Source organism: Hypanus sabinus, unplaced genomic scaffold, assembly GCF_030144855.1.
Source record: "Hypanus sabinus isolate sHypSab1 unplaced genomic scaffold, sHypSab1.hap1 scaffold_194, whole genome shotgun sequence".
NCBI lineage: Eukaryota > Metazoa > Chordata > Chondrichthyes > Myliobatiformes > Dasyatidae > Hypanus > Hypanus sabinus.
The window spans coordinates 365190-383073 of NW_026780036.1; the positions used below are offsets into that span (position 1 = coordinate 365190).

The 17884-nt window shown below is 47.1% G+C and overlaps 1 non-coding gene across 1 annotated transcript; it reads right to left on the reverse strand.

Moving 5' to 3' along the window:
• Positions 1 to 304: 304 nt before the first annotated feature.
• trnap-ugg (transfer RNA proline (anticodon UGG)) lies at positions 305 to 392 on the reverse strand. Its single transcript is given in 2 exon segments — positions 305 to 340; positions 357 to 392. It is a non-coding gene; the product is annotated as a tRNA-Pro (tRNA).
• Positions 393 to 17884: the final 17492 nt, after the last annotated feature.

Genomic DNA, 17884 nt, shown 5'->3' on the forward strand with positions numbered 1-17884 from the left:
CACTGGGAACATAGCCTTCCACACCTCTCCCATCCACATACCTATCCAAAATTCTCTTAATTGTTATAATTCTACCTGCATGTCGTTCCAAGCTCGCCACAACCTCTGGATGAAGAAGTTAAACTTGGATATTTCACCGTCCACTCTAAAGCTTTGATCTCGAGTTGTCGTCTCGCCCAACCTGAGGGGAAAAGCCTGCAGGAATTCGCCTTGCCTGTAGCCCTCTTAATTTTCTATTCATCTCAATATCTCCTCTCATTCTCCTACGCTCCACTGACAGACGTTCTAAAATGTCTCATTCAGGGGGCTCGTCCGGGATTTGAACCCGGGACCTCTCGCATGCTTGTAAATTCAGACCCAAAGCGAGAATCATACCTCTGGACCAACGAGCCCGTTCTATATTTATGACATAAAACTGATGCCTTTCACTTACTCAATCTCCTTCCTCAACGCATCTAGTGGTAATTTTACCACGAAATTAGTTCAAAGAGCAAAGACCAGTACAGCACACTACAGGCCCTCCGGCCCACGATGCTGTGCCCACCTGTGTAAACCTACTCTGCCATCAATATGACAATTCCCTCCTACACAGCCCAAAATCTGCTATTTTCACGACATCCGCCTGTCTATCCAAGTATCTTTTAATATCCCTATTGTGTCAGCCACCAGCATCCCGGCAGTGCGTTCCCAGAACTCAGGACATCGTTCAAAATAAAAACAACTTGCCTCTCACCTAAACATTCCTCCGCACATCTTCAACGCGTGTCCTTTCATATTGGCCGCTGCCACCCTGATGAAAAAGGTGTTGTCGTCCACCCTGTGTCTCCTGTAATCTCATACACCGGCATCACGCTCTGTAGCTTTGAAGAGAAATGCTCCAGCTCGTTCAGCCTTCCCTCACAACACGTGCTCTAATCCAGGGAACATCCCGCTGAACGTCCTCTGCACCTTCTCTAAAGTATTTTTAAACGTTTTCTCCACACCTCCCTCCAGACAGTTATTCCGCTCAACCATTCTATGTAGAACCACCACCGCTCCCCGAAGCGCCCTCTATCTATCACCCCAGTCACTGCACCACAATGTAAATACCGTAAACAACATTTCTATCAAGTTGTTTACATTGTAAATACACGCTGGTGTCTTTGTTATTTATGCACATTCTGTTCTAAATCCGTACTGTAATCACGAACGTTATTTATATAACTGTTTACGCTTTATCACCGGTAAATGTTGTTTTTGTTGCATGCCATCCCAACACACCACGTCAGCTTACGAATACACGTAAATGTATCGGGGAAACCATTGATCCCTGATCGCTGATGTTTCCCATAGCGGGACGAGCTGAACTGAACACAATACTCAAGTGCGTTCCAACTGGAGTCTGACAGAGTTACGTTACCTCGCGGTACTTGACCTCAATCTCTGACCAATGAAGGTCAGCGCACCACGTGACTTCAGAACCATCCTCTCAAGCTGCGCCGAATGTGTAACATGGGTCTAGTGCTGTTTGGGTGTCAATTATAGTTGTCCCAGTTACTGGTGAGAATCAACGGTTAATTCTTCCCTTCTTCTCTATCCAGCGAGTGTTTAGAAGAGTGCACAGTTCCTTTAAAGCAAACGGAAAAAAACGAACAGCTGGGGAACTGGAGAGAAGAGAATGGTTAATGGAGAATGGTCAGCGTTGGGGGGAGGGGGTCGAGATATACAGTATGCATTTACTCTGAAGTGTAAGGCGGCCAGCACCTCATCTTTTGCAACGGGCGTATGGTTCAAGGCAGCACCGTCTTCTTCCCTGAATTTCCTTGCTTCCATATATCCTCCATGCTAAATTCAGCTGGGATGTATTCACCTGAAACCTCGCCCATTCCCTCGGGCTCCACACAGACGGCCGGACAGATCCACTCACTCTTTGAACATGCATTTACCCCAATATATTTATACAATCCCAGAGGATTCTCCTCTGCCTTTCCTGATAGATCGTTGCCGTGTCCTCTTTTTACAATATATTTATATAATTCCGGATGATTCTCTCTGCCTTTCCTGATAGATCGGTGACGTGCCTTCTTTTTAAAATATATTTATACAATCTCAGAGGATTCTCCTCTGCCTTTCCTGATAGATCGGTGCCGTGTCCTCTTTTTACAATATATTTATATAATCCCGGAGGATTCTCCTCTGCCTTTCCTGATTGGAAACAAGATGTCTATTTACCAGAAAATAAAATCAGCCTGTTCTCAACCATAAACCCCGGCAAACCCCCGGCTAACCGCTCTCAAATTGGCCCCGCACGAAATTAACACCTGATACTGTGGAAAAGCCCTATCTTTTTGCAGAACTATTTTCAGCCTGGTGGAATTATGGTCACTGGTCGCAAAATGGTCTCTTATTGACTCTTCAAGGCATTTGCCCTTAAAGATAAAAGGTAAAGATTAGCGTTAATTGTCACATATCATAGAGCAACTATTAGTGGGAAGATAGAGGATTGGGAAGCTGTTAAAAACCAACAGAAAGCAGCTGAAGAGATAAAAGATGAAATATGAAGGTCAGCTGGCTGATGATATCAAAGATGATACCGAATGTGTTTTACTTTCAGATATAAACAAAGTTACGGAGAGGTGAGAGTGTATATTGGACCTCTGTAAAGTGACACTGGAGAGTTAGAAATGGGGGAAAACAATGAAATGGCGGACGAACTTGATAACTATCCTGAACCAGGCCTCCCGGTGGAAGACACGAGCAGAATGACAGAAATCCGAGAGAGTTTGGGGACAGAAATGAATGAGGTTTCCGTTACTAAGGAGGAGCTGCTTGGGAAACTGAAGGTTCTGAAGTTAGACAAGTCACCCGGACCTGATGGACGACGCCCAGATTTCTGAAAGAGGTAGCTGGACGGATTGTGGAGACGGTAGTAATGATCGCTCAAGAATTGCCCTTAACCTGTGACCTCTAGTTCCAACCTCTGTGGAAAGGTCCTGCTTGCATTAACCCTGTCTATACCCCTCATCATTGTGTACAACCTGGTTTACTCCTATCCCCCGGGTTCCCAGTTCCTTTGTGAAACAACGAGGTTACGTTTGCCACACTCGGCTCGGCAAGAACGTCTCCAGACGGCAGAGACATTTGGAAGACGGTCATCTACTGAAATACTATTTTCCATGGTCACTATCTTTATTTCATTCCAATGTAGAGAGTATGACTACTAACATTTGTTAGTATTTGTCCTGAATGTCAGTAACACAGGAACAAAAGAATATGGGGCAGGAGTTGGCCACCAGCTTCCTAACACTTCCCACCCACTCCATTTATATCCTGACCCGATTCCCGCATGGATTATAGAGTCAAAGAGCACTGCAGAACAGAAGCGGGCATTTCGGCCCATCTAGTCCATACCAGCCGTCTGACTAGTTCCATCCACCCGCTCCAAGAACATAGCCTTCCAAATCCCTCGCATTCAAACTTCTCTTAATTGTTACAATTCAATCTGCATCTCGTTCCACTCTCGCGATATCCTCTGAGCGAAGACGTTCCCCCAACGATTCCGCTTGAATATATAACTTTTCATATTCAAACTGTGACTTCGAGATGTCAATCTGAGGGGGAAACCCTGCTGACGTTGAAGTTATCTATATCCCTCATGGATTTGTTTACCACTAAACATCTCGCCTCATTCTCCTGCGCTTCACTGAATGAAGTCCTAAAACGTGTTATTCAGAGGGGCTCGTCCGGGATTTGAACCCCGGACCTCTCGCATGCTCTCAAACTCAGGCCCTAAGCGAGAATCATACTACTAGACCCACGAGCCCATTCAATGCTTCTAAACATAAAACTGATTACTTTCACGTTCTCAATCTCCTTCCTCAACACATCTGGGAGGTGTTTTATGTCTGACCTTGGAAGACAGGATCAAAGTAGAACAAAGAACAAAGAACTTGTCCGGCACACTCGGGGCCCTTCAGACCACCATGCTTTCTCCACCTCTGTAAACCTACTTTCCCGTAACTATAACTCTTCCCTCCTACACAGGCCATAATCCGACAATTTAACGCTCACCTGTCTACGTAGGTGTCTTTTAAAATTCGCAGTTACACACGCGTCTACCACACTGTTCCAAAACCCACCACACTCTGTACAAACAACTCATCTCTGACATCTTCTCTAAACTCTCCTCCACTCTCCTTGCCGCTATCTGCAAGGAGTTTGCACGTTCTCCCATTTCCGCGGGGATAATCTGATCAACTATTTTAGTTAGACCTCCCCCACCTCCTCTATCTATTACCTCGCCCCCGTCACTGCACCGTCAGCATTTTAAACCGCTTTATATATTAGAAATGTATTTTATTCCATATCAGTACTTTAACCACTAACGACATTTTATAACATTCTTTATTCTTCATCATTGCTGAATGTTGGGTTATTTTATCGCGTGTTTTTCGTATTGACGAGCACACCACAGCAAGTTCCTTATAGACGAGTCTTAGGCAGATATAAATTACTCTGAAGCCTAAGATTTTTGCACAGTACTGCAGTAATTTTATGTATTGCACTGTACTGCTGCTGCCGAAAAAACAACAAATTTCATGAGAAATCTGAGTGATGACAAACCTGATTCTGATATTGGTCTCTGTTGTGGACTGAGAGTGGGAAGGGGGCAGGGAGAGGGGAATCACGTTTGGGAAAATTGGAAGGGAGATGGGAGAGAGCGGAAGGCACCAGTGAGACATTCGGTGATGATCAATGAACCGACTGCTCGGAATCAGACGACCTTGCCTGCTGCCTCGGTGCTGAGTGCCTGCACCTACGTCACTTCCTGACCCCGGAGCTCCTTCTCTACCACCCGTCCAACACTCCCTCCCGCGGCGCTCCATCTTCACCATTCCCAAGACCCTTTGCTCCCGCCAAATCTACCAATACGTTCTACCCTGTATGTTGACAATACAGTACTGGGCAGAACTCTTAGGCACTTGAGCTGTATATCTGTCTGTGTCTCAGACATTTTCACAGTACTGTATATGCTCGCGCGCGATTGTGTGTATAATTTTTTCCTGTTCGGCCACATATTTTCAATCCTTCTATTCCCTTCTCCATGTTCTGTCTGACCCAGCTCTCGGTGATAACCTAAAATTATTCTGCAGCATTCAGAAATGTATGTGTTTAAGATCACGTTTGTTTCATCAGATATTGCGGGAGATGTTCTGGGCTGGAAACGGTTAAATGAGTGTGTTTGTTCAGTGACTGTAATTAATGACGGTCTCACTGGAAACCGCTGACGATTGGGGACTTTTCCTTCTCTCCGATTCATCGGTAAATACGGCTCTTTCCTTCCCACACAGCGCCGCCCCGAGGCAGGGTTCGGTATTACAGTGAAAGATCTAGCTCAGTTCTGCATTCTCACTGCTGTGGTGCTTGTTGTTATATCCAGGTATTGATACTATAAACCACGCATTTGGTCCTTCTGTACACTCAGACTGAGATGTAGCTATTTTTTCTTTGCTCTGAATGCAATATTGACTCCTGAATACATATTACCTGAAGCTGACGTTCTGGGTAAGATGCTGACAGCACTTAACATTCTACTTTCAAGAGACGTACAATCTCACTTTCACCGCATCTCCCACTTGTGTTGATGTCAGCTTCATTTCCGTCTATATTGACTGATTTATTTATTTACAGATACAGCACGGTAACAACCAATGAGCTCGCACCACCCAATTACACCCATGTGACCAGTTACCCTACTGACCCGCACATTTCTGGGATGTGGGAGGAAACCGGGACACCTTGAGGAAACCCACGTTGGGAACGTACAAACTTACAGACCGCGGAACTGAACCCGGGTCGCTGGCGCTGTGAAGCGTTACACTAACTGCTATGTACCGTGCCAACACCAAGGGCCGTCGGTGATTTTCACCGGTTACCACGTGAGAGGGATTGGTTAGCCTGAGGTGGATAAAATCCCCGGGACCACGGCAAGCTTACCTTCGGACCCTGTGGAAAAGAAAGGAAGAAATCGAGTGAACCCTTGCAGAAACTGTTGCTTCATCTTGAAAAGATCATCACCAATGCATCCGTTGTCTCTTCAGCACCTCTCTCCGGACTCCGGGATGTAGTCCATCTGGTCCAGGTGACTTATCCACCTTAAGACCTCTGAGTTTGCCTAGCACTTTTTGCTTTGTAACAGCAATGGCACTCACTCCTGCTCCCTGACACTCACAGACCACTGACACACAGCTAGTGTCTTCCTCAGTGAAGACAGATGCAAAGTGCCCATTAATTTAGTCTGCAATTTCGTTGTCCCCCATTACTATCTCACCAGTATCATTTTCCAGTGGTCTAATATCAACTCTCACCCCCCTTTTTCTCTTTATCTAACTGAAAATAACTTTCGGTAACCCGCTTTATGTTATTAGTTAGCCTGCCCTCATATTTGATCTTTTCCCTTCCTATACCCAGGTTGTCTCTGATGCTGAGCAGGGGAGGGCAAAGGCCACGGTGAGCAAGAACTGTGGGGAATCATCAGTGACAGCAACAGTGAGTAATTCTGTAGCTGACAGCAAGGTTTGTCACCTCCCTGGTGTCAGGGTCAGGGACGTCTTCAATCATAGAACAGTACAGCACAGAAACTGGCCCTTCGGCCCGTCAATGTCATGCCAGGCCGAATAAATTAGTAATCAAATGCCAACCCAACTAAATCCCTTCAGCCTACACAATGTCCATATCTTCCATTTTCCTCACATTCATGTGCCTATATAAACATCTCTTAAAAGTCTCTAATGTTTCTGCCTCTCGCACCACCCCGGGTAGCACATTCCAGACACCCATCGCTCTCTGTACAAAAAACTTGCTCCTCACCTCTCCTTTGAACTGACCCCTTCTCACCTTCAATGCAGGCTCTCTGGTGTTGGACGTTTCAACACTTGGAAGAAGATTTCTCCGTCCACTCTGTCTCTGCCTCTCAAAATCTTATTAGCCTCTCAGATCTCCCTTCTGCCTCTGCATTCCAGGTTGTTAAGTGATGCAGAGATGCAGAACGCATGCTGTTCAATAAGAGAGAGATAAGGGAGAGCCATTCAAAATGCTAATAAGAGAGAGATAACGAGAGAGAGATAAGGGAGAGCCATCCAAAGTGCTAATGAGAGAGAGATAACGAGAGATAAGGGAGAGTCATCCAAAGTGCTAATAAGAGAGAGATAACGAGAGAGAGATAAGGGAGAGCCATTGAAAATGCTAATGAGAGAGAGATAACGAGAGAGAGACAGGTTTGGCGTCTGCAGTGATACTGCCGCGGTCATTTCGCTTTGAGCATGACCTGCTCGGTTAAACTTCTGAGACGAAAGGAAATGGTGAAGTTTGATGGCCAGGTGATACCCCATGGGGGGGGGGTAAAATAGCGGGTTTGCTAAGACGCAGGTAGACACGCCACGGGACCCTGAAGAGAGCATTGTGCCCTTTCAAGTCGGTGGGAGTTTGGAGGACCGATTCGCGGGAACCGGCCAGAGACTCACAGGGTGTAAAGGTCCGACCGGTGGGGACCTGTTGTGTGTCCACCCTCGGCTGGGTGACGGGTTCACCACGGAAGAACGGTCGCATCTGGAACGGAGGGGTCGCAGTCGCTGACCACAACGGGACAAGAAGACAACGGAAGGTTTGCCTGAAACCTCAGCTGTATCTCTCCCCTCCTCCCCCTCCACGGTACCACAACAACTATCTCAAACTACACTAAACTGAACTGAACTCTGCTTCATTGGAAGACTGATCATTTACCCCTAGACTTCGACAGAGCTTGGCTGATTCCCATGTTTCTGTGTATATTATCATTGCTAACCTGTTACACTTATATCCTTGCATCTAGTGTACTGTATCACTTAATTTACTAATAAACGTTATTAGTTTCTAGTGATAACAGACACCAGCGAGTGTTCCATTTCTGCTGGGGTGACAGCCCAGTTACGGGGTATGTAACATCAGTGGGGCCTCTGTCCGGGGTTTTGAACGCCAACATTGTGACTAGTTGAATCGATTGGGTTAAATTCCCGTATCTGGGGAAAAAAAACAAAAAGGGCAAACAGCAGAAATGGAGACTGAGGAATTTCTAAAGATGCCAACCTTGGAGGCATTAGAGGATGCCAAGAAATCAGACTCGGTGAATGTTGCAAAACGGCTGAATCTTTGGAAGGGGAAGCAGGCAATGAGGAGATCGGAGATACAAAGAACCACGGTTGAGTATTATGTGTGTCAGGATGTGTTTCCCGAAGGGGACCTGGAGGTGGTGTCTGAGAGCAAACCTGGAGGGGCTGCGATCCAGCTGCAGATGGAAAGATTGAGGCTCGAGCATGAGTTACGAGTAAAACAGCGAGAAAGGGAGGGAAGAGAGAAACAGCTAGAAAGGGAGGAAAGAGAAAGAGAGAAGGCGCGAGAAAGGGAGGAAGCAGAGGGAGCGAGAAAGGGAGGAAAGAGAGAGAGAGAGACAGCTAGAAAGGGAGGAAAGAGAAAGAGAGAAGGCGTGAGAAAGGGAGGAAAGAGAGAGAGAGAAGGCGTGAGAAAGGGAGGAAAGAGAGAGAGAGAAGGTGCGAGAAAGGGAGGAAAGAGAGAGAGAGAAGGTGCGAGAAAGGGAGGAAAGAGAGAGAGAGAGAGAGAAACAGCTAAAAAGGGAGGAAAGAGAAAGAGAGAAGGCGCGAGAAAGGGAGGAAACAGAAAGGGAGCGAGAAAGGGAGGAAAGAAAGAGAGAGAAAGCTAGAAAAGGAGGAAAGAGAGAGAAAGGTGCAAGAAAGGGAGGAAAGAGAGAGAGAAAGCTAGAAAGGGAGGAAAGAGAGAGAGAAAGCTAGAAAGGGAGGAAAGAGAGAGAGAAAGCTAGAAAGGGAGGAAAGAGAGAGAGAGAGGGGGCAAGAATGAGAGAGAGAGAGAGAGAGAGAGAGAGAGAGAGAGAGAGAGAGAGAGAGAGAGAGAGAGAGAGAGAGAGAGAGAGAGAGAGAGGAGAGAGAGAGAGAGAGAGGGAGAGAAGGCGCGAGAAAGGGAGTTTGAGCTGGAGAAGTTAAAGAGAATGCGAGAGGGGTCCTAGGTGGAGGGTTCACGGCGACCCCGGAGGTAAGGTTGGTTCCCCCATTTGAGGAGACCGATGTTGATCGGTACTTTCTACACTTGGAAAGGTCGCTGTGAGTCCGGACTGGCCGAGGGATAAGCGGGCTGTTGTACTCCAGAGTGTGCTGAAGGGGAAGGCTCAGCAAGCTTACTCAGCCTTGTCAGCAGAGGATGCGAAGGAGTTTGATGTGGTAGAAGAGGGCAGAGGAAGTCCGCCGGCTGAGCCAGGGAGTAAGCCGGGGACTAGTGAGCAGGGTAAGGAAGACGGGGAACAGTCTGGCAGGAAGTCTCCTAGTTTTAATTGCGGGAAAGCCGGTCATATTGCGTCCAGGAGCTTTGCTCCGAAGAAGGCGACGGGGAAAGGAAAGGCGACCGCGCCGACGGGCTGTCTTAAGCCGGTTGAAATGCCCTTAAGAGAGGAGGAGCTAAACCGAGTTCAGGAGGGATGTGAGAAAACCCTTTCAACCGGGTTGGTATCTGTGAGGGAGGGGTCACCCCCCGGTGCCGGTAAGAATATGGAGAGACACTGGGGCTTTTCAGTCCTTAATCCTAAACAGAGTGTTGTAATTCAATAGTGAGACAGATACTGGTGACGTGAACGTGACAGAAGGAGTTGGAAAAGGGACCGAGGCCGTACCGTTACATAAAGTATTTTTGACGTGAGATCTGTTTTCCGGACCAGTCACGATAGGGGTACGGTCTGCACTCCCGATACCCGATGTAGATGTCTTGCTCGGGAACGACCCGGCAGGTGGGGATGTGTACCCAGCGGTGAAGCTGACGAGCAAGCCTGCCCGGACTGAGGACCCGCCCATAGTTTCTGAAGTTACTCCCGCCTGCGCAGTGAGGCGAAGCATGGCCAGAAAAGCGGCAGAGACAGGCGCCAATTTACATGAGTCCAGCGTTGATTTAGTTGAGACGTTTTTACCAGCCCTGTACCAAGAGGGGTTAGAGGGTGGTAAAATGGAGAATAGTGGAGCTAAGGAAAGTAAAAGAGACGAGGCAAATTTAGGGTTGTCCAGGAAAGAGATTTTGAGTCTTGCCCATAAGCTACCCCTAGGTGTACATTTTGGAGTGAGGAAGGAGTTTATGGAGGCACAGAACCAAGATGAGGAACAGATGTGGCAGCTAGAAGGTCCAGGGGTTTTTACTGGGGGGGGGGATTTAAACGTGAATGTGTATTATAAATACAATACGTAGGTAGCCATCACTTAACAGAGTAAAACAGATATAGTTTCAAATCTTACATCTAGATAAACAATCGGCAATCGCATTGTCAGTACATTACAGAATACAAAGCAATACATATGTCATTATCGTGTAGTACATTACAGAAGAGTATACAAATACTAATCTCTATTTCACTTTTAAACTTAACTTTCAGACAGTCAATATACCATGGAATTGCCTTTATCTTTCACAAGCATTGTCACAAAAAAGTCAAATTCCTGCAAAACCAGATCCTGTTGTTCAAAGTGGGGTTTGGTCAACCATTGTCCCTTTTCCACTTCGAACCAGAATACTTAACCATCCCGAGATCAGCTTGCTTACCAGCTCGGATGAGGCCTTCATAGACTCCCTGCACAGGTGCTAGCTTATCACCAACGTTTCGGGCCAAGACCCTTTGTCAGGACTAACTGAAAGGAAAGATAGTAAGGGATTTGAAAGTAGTGGGGGGCGGGGGCGGGGGGGGCATCCTTTCAGTTAGTCCTGACGAAGGGTTTCGGCCCGAAACGTCGACAGTGTTTCTCCTTATAGACGCTGCCTGGCCTGCTGTGTTCCACCAGCATCTTGTGTGTGTTGTTTGAATTTCCAGCATCTGCAGATTTCCTCGTGTTTGCAGACCAGCAGGCACCTTGCTACCAAACCACTGTCTCTTCAGCAAGGTCAATGGTTCTGACACCAATCCAGACTTTAAATTTACCTGATTCAAAAGTCCAGTAACACTTTTCTCATTATCTTCATTAAAATGCACCTCACCAGCTTTTATCTCATCGCCAACTTTTAGAACACCTTCTAACACAAGTGACAGAGAATCCTCACTTTCCACTGGTGCCAGGGTTAACCCCTTATTCACTGAACCAAGTCCATCTGACACAAAAGGACTGCATTCCTTTTAAACCAAGTCAGACCCCTCAGTCCTTAACTGAGCTTCAACACTCAGTTCAGTCCCCTGTGAATCCACAGGTACTCCAACAACCTGAACACAGGCAAACGGGACAGCTGCCTCTTCTAGGTTTTCAATACCTGTGCTAGTTTCAAATGCCAAGTTCCCCTGATCCACCAGCCACTCTCTAGGCAACTCCCATCAGGAGAAAACTCAACCTTGTGGTTTAAAACAACCTCGTCTTCTAACCCAGCAGACTCCCTCAAGGTATCGGCATCCTTTTCATCTCGGAATGCCCTGACATTATCGGAAACACACTTAAATTCTTCAACTGCAAACAGTTCTTTCAAGCTATACAAACCATCAGTGTCCACCATTGGACCTCCCAGCTGCCACATCTGTTTCTCATCTTTGCTCTGTTCCTCCACAGATTCTTTCCTCGATAACGATAAATCTGCCTGGAGCCCCTTATTCTCCTCAGCCTTACTGTCCTCTAAATCCTGTTGGTACAGGGACGGTAAAAACATCTCGGCTAAATCAATGTTTGTCTCAGCAGCCTTTCTCGACTTGCTTCTGGTTACAGGCAGGCAGGATAAACTTCGGAATCTATGGGCGGCTCCTCAGCACTTGCAGGCTTGCTCATTACCTGAACTGCTGAGAACACATCCCCCCGGCAGGTCATTACCGAGTAAGACATCCACATCGGCTATCGGTAGTTCAGACCTCACACCTATCTTGACTGGTCCGGATACTGAGTCACATTTCAGAAATATTGTATGCAGAGGTACAGCCTCAGTCCCTTTTCCAATACCTTTTATCACATTCACATCTCCAGTCTCCGTCTCATCACCGAATTCCAACACATTCCTTAGGACCAATGACTGACAAGCCCCAGTGTCTCTCCAGATTCTCACTGGAACCGGAGTTGACCACTCCTTTACGGATACCAACCCGTTCAAAATCAATTTCACGCGTCCTTCTTGAACTCTATCTGACCCCTCCTTCCTTCGCGGTCTGTTAACCGGCTCAATGCAGGCAGTCGGGGTTGTCGCCTTTGCTTTTCCTTTCACTTTTTTTGGAGCAAAACACTTGGACGCTGTGTGACCAGTCTTCCCACAATTATAACAGGTAAAACTGGGGAACGTCCCTCCAGACTGCTTCTCGCCCTCCTTACCTTTTCCGATAGTCCCTGGCTTACTTCCTGACTTAGCTGGTGGTCTCTCTCTAACATCCCTACTAACCCTCTGGTAGCTCTGGCTCCTGGACTTCTTTAAGTCTCTGAACTTTTGTCTACTCGCGTAGACTTTAAGTACTGCATGTTTCAATGTATCATAATTCCTTGACTGTTCAAAGGTCAGGGCAGAATACGCCCTATGAGCCTTCCCTTTCAACTCATATGGAAACATGACAACCCACTTATCCTTCGGCCATTGTCGAGTCTATGCCGCCTTTTCAAAGTGTAGTAAATACCGGTCTACCTCAGTTGTATCAAAGGGCGTTACTAACCCAATTTCCTGGCTGATATTAAACGGTACCACCAGCTCCTTACGCCTATTACCCTCAAACTGTATTTCTGCTGTTTTAATATTGGTTTTCCACACACCCAAATCAGATAAGGGAATTTACCCCCGATCAATTCAACAAGCCCCCCCCCCCTCAATTAGTATTTTCAAAATCCCAGATGAGCCCCCAATTTTGTAGTGTACCATGTGACCGGGTTGCTGAAAGAGCAGAAATGGAGAACACATTGGGGTCTGGTATTACCATAACTAATAGTGTTTATTAGTAAGCTAAGCAATACAGTTCTATAAAATGCAAATATATGAAACAGGTTAGCAGTGATACATACAGAAGTGTGGAAATAGGAATCAAAATCAAGTTCATTGAAAGTCTAGGGGTGACTGAATAAAGTCTTAAGATGGTGAAGAATTCAGTTCGGTTCAGTTTAGGTCGAGGTAGTTGTTTGTGTACCGTTGGAGAGAGAGAGAGGCGATGAGAGGGAAGCCGTTGCTGTCGATCTTCCCGCTGTCTTCGGACGTTCTGTTATGGTCACCGACAATGACCATACCACATATGACCGTTCTTCAGTGGTGGATCTGTCACCCAGGCAAGGATGGGCACACAAACAGTTCCCCCCCGGTTGTACCTTCACAAACTGTGATCCACTGATCCATTCCCCGAATCGATCCTTCAAATAACCCAACTTCGTCGGGTGCACAACGCTCTTTCACTGTCCTGTGGTGTGTCTGCCTGTGTCTTAGCAGACCTGCTTTTTATCTCGCCGTTCAGGGCACCGGCCGTCCATCAACCCGGTCCCACCTTGCTGTCTCTGCAAGAATCTTAACAAGCAGGCAAAAGTGTCCTTGAAGCCAAGGTAAATAATCAGCCAAGGAGCCTTAATATTAAATCATCTCTCTCTCTCTCTCTCTCTCTCTCTCTCTCTCTCTCCCTCTCCCTCTCCCCCTCTCCCTCTCTCTCTCTCTCTCTCTCTGTCTCTCTCTCTCTATCTGTGTCTCTGTCTCTCTGTCTCTCTCTCTTCCCCTCTCTCCCTCTCTCTCCCTCTCCCTCTCTCCCTCTCTCCCTCTCTCTCTCTCTCTCTCTCTCTCTCTCTCTCTCTCTCTCTCTCTCTCTCTCTCTCTCTCTCTCTCTCATCTGCGCTGGATGCCTCCTCCCTCCTTCTCTCTCTCTCATTAGCAGCATAGTTCACGGGGGGTGGGTCAACTCTGGACCCCATCTCAGTTTGGCTTGCTCATCACACTGCCCATACACCTCCTCCCTCAACTCCATTTAGGGACTCAGATAGTCCTTCCAGGTGACGTGTCACCTCAGTATCGGCTTCTATTTTGTCTGGTGTTCCCGGTGCGACCTCCTCTGCATTGGAGAGGCCCGGCCTGAATTGTGGGACCACATCATCGAGCACCTACGCACCATCTGCCACAAGCGGGACTTTCCAGTGGCCAAACTATTTAATCCCGATTCCCAGTCCCATTACGATCAGTCCCAGTCCTTGGCCTCCTCCTGTGCCAAGATGAGGCTGCCCTCAGGGTGGAGGAACAACACCGTATATTCCGTCTGGTTAGCTTCGAACCTGAAGGAATAAATATCGATTTCTCCTTCTGATGAAGAAATTCACCCCCCCCACACACCACCCCAGGCCCTTCCCCTATTCGCCACTCTTACCTGTTACTTCTCACCTATTACTTTTCTCCCTGTGTTCTCCTCCCTTCCCTTTCTCCGACTGTCCACTCTCCTGTCCCATTAGATTACTTCTCCAGCGCAAAACCTTCCCACCCACCTGGCTTCACTGTCTACAAACTCAATATTCTGGAATATTCCATCTTTCTTCTCAGCCCTGAGAACTAATGGTATGGACTGATTAATTTCCCTCCCTCCCAGCCTGGTGTATTAACCCCCTCCTCCTTTGGCCTTGTACATTATCACCCTCCTCTTTCACCATGAGCCATTAACACACTCCTTCGACATTGACAATCTGATTCCTTGGCCCCCATACATTAATCCCCTCCTCTCACAGACCGAGTCCTTAACCCTCTCTCAGCGGCCTCATGTAGGGAATTGGCAGGATGCCATATGTGGACGGATCCTGGAGATCATAAAAGCCCAGCGGAAGTAGCTGAGGATCCAGGATCACTGGCGACATCCAGGCCCGACCCCTGAGGGGGAAACTGGATCCTCCCCTGAACTGGGGGAGTGCCGAGCCAGAGGGGGTGCTGAGGCTCACTGTGGGCTCCGCTGGAGAAAACACGGCAGGTGGAGAGAGGGAGAGGTGGAGAGGATGGGAGAAGAACAGGGGAGGAGGAAGGAGAGATGGAGTGGAGAGGTGAAAAGATAGAGAGAAGCTGGTGAGAGAGGGAGTGAATAATGGGAAAGGGAAAGGGAGTGAGGAAGGGATCTGGAGGCAAAACGATGGGAAAATAAGATAAAGTGAAGATAGAGGAATGAGGAGGAGGGACGATGGTGTGTAAATGGGAAAGAAAAAAGGTTATGAGAAAGGATATAGTGGTTGAGAAAATGAGAGAGAAATATACAGAGGTAGAGTGAGAGAGTGGGAAAGATGGAGGGACGAAATGGGAGCCTCGTACCAGAGGAGAGGGTCAGACTGAAGTACACACATTCACCAAGGAGGTGAGAGAGAATTTTTTCCCTCCACACCTGGTCTGAGGGAGGGAGGGGAAGGGGAGAGAATGCAGACTTCACAGAGACAACATCGGGGCTGGGGATTGAACCGGGTCTTCCGAGAGAGATGGAGTGAGAGAACGAAGGAGAGGTGCAATGAGAGAGAAAAAATGGAATGAAAGGAATGGATGGAAGATAAAATGGAGTGAAAGCGAATGGGATGGAGAGAGTGAGAGGGAGGGGTAGGTTGAAAGTGTATGAGGGCGAATGGGACAGAGTGGGAAGGGTAGAGAGAAAATTGGAGGGAGAGAAGGGAAACGGAAGGAAAGGATGAAGGCAGACAGAGTCCAGATATACGTACACTTCCCTATACAAGGATATGGTGCCATTGGGGGGGGGGGGGAAGAAGAGACAGAGAAGGACAGAATGAGGTTACAGGAAGGGAGGGGAACAAAATAGGCACCTGAGAGACCTCGTCAGGAGGGACGTTGCAACTTTCCCAGGTCCATGAAGGGGCTTGCGAACCCAATGTGCTCCTTACAAATTCAGAAACTGGAGCTTTGCCCTCTCCAACCTCTACTTCTGTCATCACACAGGTTCCACCAACAAACAGAAACATAGTACCAGTATCTGGTTCAGTTCCTCTCTAATTACAGCTACCTAATGGACAGACGATGCCCGTCACCATTCCTACATCAATCACAAATCCCGTCCGCATTCATACAACTGTTCCCATTATCGGGCCTGTCACGCTGACCACCCACCCAAATGACCTATACACACACTCCCTGACCTCCCGCCACCCACTGTTTCTGCCCTGCCCACTCTCCTTAGCAGAGCGCGCCGATGTTCACTCTCCACATTGACCTGCAACTACAGATGATATAAAAGGAATACATCTCTCAAAACCTTGCGTTCGGACAGTTCCATGTTTATTGAGCACGCACAACAAGCAATAGCAATGCAAATCATCAGCTTCACTACCAAATGATCTTCAGGACTGTCAAAGATCACTTGGATTTTAACCCTTCAAACCCTTGCAGACTGAGGACAAATTATGCAGTCTCTGCACTCTGTTCTCCGACACCCTGTCCCAATCTCCCGCTCTCCGTTTGTGGGAATCTGTGGCTAGAGATCGACTGACTTGCTCGATGTCAGAGATGGAAATCAGAATGTATCAGAGAGAGAGAGAGAGAGAGAGATGGAGTAAGACCGTATGTAATAGAGAGACTTGAGGAATGAGTGTCAGAGATAGATGGAGACAGAGTGTATTAGAGTGAGAGAGAGAAACTGAGCATTAGAGAGAAAGGGAGAATGAGAGTGTCAGGGAGAATTGGAGAGCGAGAGTGCATCAGATAGAGGGATGGAGAGAGTGTCAGAGAGAGAGATGCAGAATGAATGTGTCAGAGAGAGAGATGATTGGTACAGTGTCAGATGGATGTGTCGGGTGTTGTGCTGATTGGGTGGGAATGTGCAGGATTGTCCTGTGCTCTGCGAGTGTACACAGATGTCTGCAAAGGTGCACAGGATACTTTCCTCAGTACCTCTGGAGATCAGAGACATTCCTCACTACATCCACAGACCATGACATCTTTGCAGTTCTGTGTTTTTATCAAAGAGCGTTTCATTATTTCACACATAATTCCAGTTCAATTAGCTAAGAGCAAATTATTGATGATATATTAATGCAACGAAGCCCAGCATCAGCTAACTTTCCCATTTTGTTGTAAACCCAGATGTGTGTCTGACACTGACCCAGTCCTGTAGTGAGGGGTGTCGGTGTTTACAGACCATACCCGGGACGTTCGGTGATAAATCTCATCATTCGGGAGATCTGCTCCTCCTGAAACAGGCTGAGTCTGTGTGCTCACTCTCAGTTCCAGGCTTCTAGATTTGAGTGGCCTCACTACTCAAAGGGATCGTACTTCATAATTTGATCAACACGTGGATGAAGACATGGTACAGGAGTGAGGGCTTCAGATTTGTAGATAATTGGGAAGTTTTCCAGGGAAGGTGGGACCTGTTCCGGCGGGGTGGTTTACATCTGAACTGGTGGGGGACCAATATTATTGCAAGTAAGTTTACGAGAGAGGCTCCAGTGGATTTAAACTAGATACAAGGGGGAGGGGAACCAGTGTGTAGGAACAGATGTATGGGAAAAGGAAGAAAAAGAAGATAGTAAAGTTGTTTGCACCATCAGAGATAAACAGAGAGGAAGAGGTGAATTTCTTAAATGCATTAATTTTAATGCTAGGAGCATTGTAAGAAAGGTGGATGAGCTTAAAGCGTGGACTTTTACCTGGAAATGTAGGTATTAGTGAAACATTGTTGCAGGAAGGTTGTGATTGGCAACTAAAAAATGTAAGTAGATAGCAGATGTTTGTAGTAAGCATTGGATACTTGGTTAGGAAAAAGAGAGATATCTACAATAAATATAGGCAGCTTGGAGTAAATGAGGTGCTCGTGGAAAATAAAGAATGTAAAAAGAATCTTAAGAAAGAAATTAGAAAAGCTAAAAGAAATGAAGTTGCTTTAGCAAGTAAGGTGAAAATAAATCCAAAGGGTTAC